Consider the following 5,000-nt stretch of genomic DNA (forward strand, 5'->3'; position numbering starts at 1 on the left):
CCTACGTTGTGCCTTAACCTAACCTACGTTGTGCCTTAACCTAACCTATGTTGTGCCTTAACCTAACCTATGTTGTGCCTTAACCTAACCTATGTTGTGCCTTAACCTAACCTATGTTGTGCCTTAACCTAACCTATGTTGTGCCTTAACCTAACCTATGTTGTGCCTTAACCTAACCTATGTTGTGCCTTAACCTAACCTATGTTGTGCCTTAACCTAACCTATGTTGTGCCTTAACCTAACCTATGTTGTGCCTTAACCTAACCTATGTTGTGCCTTAACCTAACCTATGTTGTGCCTTAACCTAACCTATGTTGTGCCTTAACCTAACCTACGTTGTGCCTTAACCTAACCTACGTTGTGCCTTAACCTAACCTACGTTGTGCCTTAACCTAACCTACGTTGTGCCTTAACCTAACCTACGTTGTGCCTTAACCTAACCTACGTTGTGCCTTAACCTAACCTACGTTGTGCCTTAACCTAACCTACGTTGTGCCTTAACCTAACCTACGTTGTGCCTTAACCTAACCTACGTTGTGCCTTAACCTAACCTACGTTGTGCCTTAACCTAACCTACGTTGTGCCTTAACCTAACCTACGTTGTGCCTTAACCTAACCTACGTTGTGCCTTAACCTAACCTACGTTGTGCCTTAACCTAACCTACGTTGTGCCTTAACCTAACCTACGTTGTGCCTTAACCTAACCTACGTTGTGCCTTAACCTAACCTACGTTGTGCCTTAACCTAACCTACGTTGTGCCTTAACCTAACCTACGTTGTGCCTTAACCTAACCTATGTTGTGCCTTAACCTAACCTATGTTGTGCCTTAACCTAACCTATGTTGTGCCTTAACCTAACCTATGTTGTGCCTTAACCTAACCTATGTTGTGCCTTAACCTAACCTATGTTGTGCCTTAACCTAACCTATGTTGTGCCTTAACCTAACCTATGTTGTGCCTTAACCTAACCTATGTTGTGCCTTAACCTAACCTATGTTGTGCCTTAACCTAACCTACGTTGTGCCTTAACCTAACCTACGTTGTGCCTTAACCTAACCCATATTGTACCTTAACCTAACCCATATTGTACCTTAACCTAACCCATATTGTACCTTAACCTAACCCATATTGTACCTTAACCTAACCCATATTGTACCTTAACGTAACCTAATTTGTGCCTTAACGTAACCTAATTTGTGCCTTAACGTAACCTAATTTGTGCCTTAACGTAACCTAATTTGTGCCTTAACGTAACCTAATTTGTGCCTTAACGTAACCTAATTTGTGCCTTAACGTAACCTAATTTGTGCCTTAACGTAACCTAATTTGTGCCTTAACGTAACCTAATTTGTGCCTTAACGTAACCTAATTTGTGCCTTAACGTAACCTAATTTGTGCCTTAACGTAACCTAATTTGTGCCTTAACGTAACCTAATTTGTGCCTTAACGTAACCTAATTTGTGCCTTAACGTAACCTAATTTGTGCCTTAACGTAACCTAATTTGTGCCTTAACGTAACCTAATTTGTGCCTTAACGTAACCTAATTTGTGCCTTAACGTAACCCATGTTGTGCCTTAACGTAACCCATGTTGTGCCTTAACGTAACCCAATTTGTGCCTTAACGTAACCCATGTTGTGCCTTAACCTAACCTATATTGTGCCTCAACCTAACCTATATTGCGCCTTAACCTGACGCACGTTGTCGCTGAACCTGCTCTGTAATTGTTATGCAACTCGTTAAATTAGTGTAGTGTTGCCTAACCGCAACCCTCGCAATATAGTTCGCTATTCGCACTGCCCGGTCCCCTGTGTATCGCGTCATGTTAAACACCTTGCAGGTGTTGCTGACTTTCCACATGCTCCTGCTATACACTGTAATGTGGATAGCAGCAGGACGTACATGCCCCCCCCCCTTCCCCCCTGCCTTCGCAAGCTGGTCGTTGAGAAGTTTGCATGTTCAATGCCCTTCGCATGCCGACGTACTCAGCCTACGTTGTGGTACGGCCTGTCACCTGTCCGCCGATGTACGCAAAACCCACAAACTGTACTGCACATTGGTCCGTATGTACTGAATGATACATCGTGGCACATGTGTGACCGTACGACGACTGCGCCTAGCAACGGCAGACCATACAGTCCAAATATTGTGCACGCAGCTACGTGTCGTCTCCCTATAAGAGCTGGATTGCAGTGTGGTACGCCATTCAGACGTGTGGGAGGAACGGACGCCCTGGATGGCGATCAGCATGAGCAGTCTGTTGATGTAGTGGAGCGTGTATTCGGACGTAGTCGTCTCTTCTCACACACCGTGATAGCATGTTGCACCGCGTTCCACATCTGCGACATCCTGCAGAGGCCGGCTGACAGTCGTTCGCGCAATGGACACCGCATACGTACGGGGGCTACCTTCCACGTGTTCTCGAGGCGTGCACATGTTGTTGCGTCTATGTGGGCAGACGTAGTGTGTTGTGACACCTGACACAGGCATGCAATACTCGTTGCAAATGGCGATGGACGTCTACGTTTGCTGGTGACGTTACGCAAATGAACAACAGGTAACCCGTTGTGGTGCGGTTGTTCTCGCTAGAGGTGAATCAGTGTTGGCGACGATCGGTCGAGCTATTAACCGGTTGTTTCAGGGATACCCACCATGCCCACGAACGTGAAAGGGGACCCACCATGCCCACGAACGCGAAAGGGGATCTGGGTGTGAGGCGATACGCGGCGGTGGCTGGGTGGGACCGTCCCCGGCCGGTGAGGGGGGGCCGCCCGGCGTGCTGGCAGCGCGGTGCGTGGGCGCACGCGCTACAGCCGGCTGGTGGGGGCGGCCAGTGGCAGGCGCGCCGGCCGACGGACGCGGCAGGCGGCGCAGCTGCGCGCCGGCGCCCCCTGCTCGCGGCGCCTTGCGGCCAAAGTAGGTCCTCGCGGGCCCGGTGCGAAGCGCGGTGGCCATCTGCAGTGTGCTGGTCCGATTGAGGACTGTGTGCGCTGAGGATGCGCCGCCGCCCGGCGCTCGGCGCCGCGACGCCGTCTGCTGCTCGGTCGCCCCAGCGGTTCTCGCAGGTGGTTTGTATCGCAGCTGTGCGGACGTGTTGGCGCGTGCGCTGTGCTGGGAGAGTTCGCTTCGGCACCCAAGTGGGGCTTTTGTCCTTCTGTGGCGCTGGCGTTGGAGCTGCCGGTCACCGTAGGTGGCGCGTGTTGTCTCCCGCCGGCAATGCCACGACAGCACGCTCCCGGGCCTCTGTCGGCAGCGGCAAGCTCAGTTGGGAGCACGGGTGGTCGCACCTAAAGCGTCTACTCGCCTAACTCCGGGCGATTGCGCCTCTCTCGAACCCGACCAAGTACTTAGGACGGCGCTGCGCGCCGCCGGGACCTGAGAGGGTTTCGAGGTGTGTTGTGCAGGGGAGCTCAGCCTCCTCCTGTTTGCAGAATAATTGAGCGGACGCTTGCGTGTTCGCGCGGGCCCCCGGGACACACTCCCGGGCGGCCGGCTGCTCAGCTCTAGTTGACGCAGCTCCCTGGTTGATCCTGCCAGTAGTCATATGCTTGTCTCAAAGATTAAGCCATGCATGTCTCAGTACAAGCCGCATTAAGGTGAAACCGCGAATGGCTCATTAAATCAGTTATGGTTCCTTAGATCGTACCCACGTTACTTGGATAACTGTGGTAATTCTAGAGCTAATACATGCAAACAGAGTCCCGACCAGAGATGGAAGGGACGCTTTTATTAGATCAAAACCAATCGGTCGGCTCGTCCGGTCCGTTTGCCTTGGTGACTCTGAATAACTTTGGGCTGATCGCACGGTCCTCGTACCGGCGACGCATCTTTCAAATGTCTGCCTTATCAACTGTCGATGGTAGGTTCTGCGCCTACCATGGTTGTAACGGGTAACGGGGAATCAGGGTTCGATTCCGGAGAGGGAGCCTGAGAAACGGCTACCACATCCAAGGAAGGCAGCAGGCGCGCAAATTACCCACTCCCGGCACGGGGAGGTAGTGACGAAAAATAACGATACGGGACTCATCCGAGGCCCCGTAATCGGAATGAGTACACTTTAAATCCTTTAACGAGTATCTATTGGAGGGCAAGTCTGGTGCCAGCAGCCGCGGTAATTCCAGCTCCAATAGCGTATGTTAAAGTTGTTGCGGTTAAAAAGCTCGTAGTTGGATTTGTGTCCCACGCTGTTGGTTCACCGCCCGTCGGTGTTTAACTGGCATGTATCGTGGGACGTCCTGCCGGTGGGGCGAGCCGAAGGCGTGCGACCGCCTCGTGCGTGCTCGTGCGTCCCGAGGCGGACCCCGTTGAAATCCTACCAGGGTGCTCTTTATTGAGTGTCTCGGTGGGCCGGCACGTTTACTTTGAACAAATTAGAGTGCTTAAAGCAGGCAAGCCCGCCTGAATACTGTGTGCATGGAATAATGGAATAGGACCTCGGTTCTATTTTGTTGGTTTTCGGAACCCGAGGTAATGATTAATAGGGACAGGCGGGGGCATTCGTATTGCGACGTTAGAGGTGAAATTCTTGGATCGTCGCAAGACGAACAGAAGCGAAAGCATTTGCCAAGTATGTTTTCATTAATCAAGAACGAAAGTTAGAGGTTCGAAGGCGATCAGATACCGCCCTAGTTCTAACCATAAACGATGCCAGCCAGCGATCCGCCGCAGTTCCTCCGATGACTCGGCGGGCAGCCTCCGGGAAACCAAAGCTTTTGGGTTCCGGGGGAAGTATGGTTGCAAAGCTGAAACTTAAAGGAATTGACGGAAGGGCACCACCAGGAGTGGAGCCTGCGGCTTAATTTGACTCAACACGGGAAACCTCACCAGGCCCGGACACCGGAAGGATTGACAGATTGATAGCTCTTTCTTGATTCGGTGGGTGGTGGTGCATGGCCGTTCTTAGTTGGTGGAGCGATTTGTCTGGTTAATTCCGATAACGAACGAGACTCTAGCCTGCTAACTAGTCGCGTGACATCCTTCGTGCTGTCAGCGATTACTTTT

The 5,000-nt window shown here is 51.5% G+C and overlaps 1 non-coding gene across 1 annotated transcript in view; it reads left to right on the forward strand.

Moving 5' to 3' along the window:
* Positions 1-3,516: 3,516 nt before the first annotated feature.
* Positions 3,517-5,000, forward strand: part of LOC126443912 (small subunit ribosomal RNA) — a 1,909-nt gene continuing 425 nt past the window's right edge. The window contains exon 1 of the ribosomal RNA XR_007582276.1: positions 3,517-5,000. This exon is cut by the window's right edge and continues 425 nt beyond it. This is a non-coding gene — a ribosomal RNA (small subunit ribosomal RNA).

The sequence above is a fragment of the Schistocerca serialis genome, unplaced genomic scaffold (assembly GCF_023864345.2).
Source record: "Schistocerca serialis cubense isolate TAMUIC-IGC-003099 unplaced genomic scaffold, iqSchSeri2.2 HiC_scaffold_205, whole genome shotgun sequence".
NCBI lineage: Eukaryota > Metazoa > Arthropoda > Insecta > Orthoptera > Acrididae > Schistocerca > Schistocerca serialis.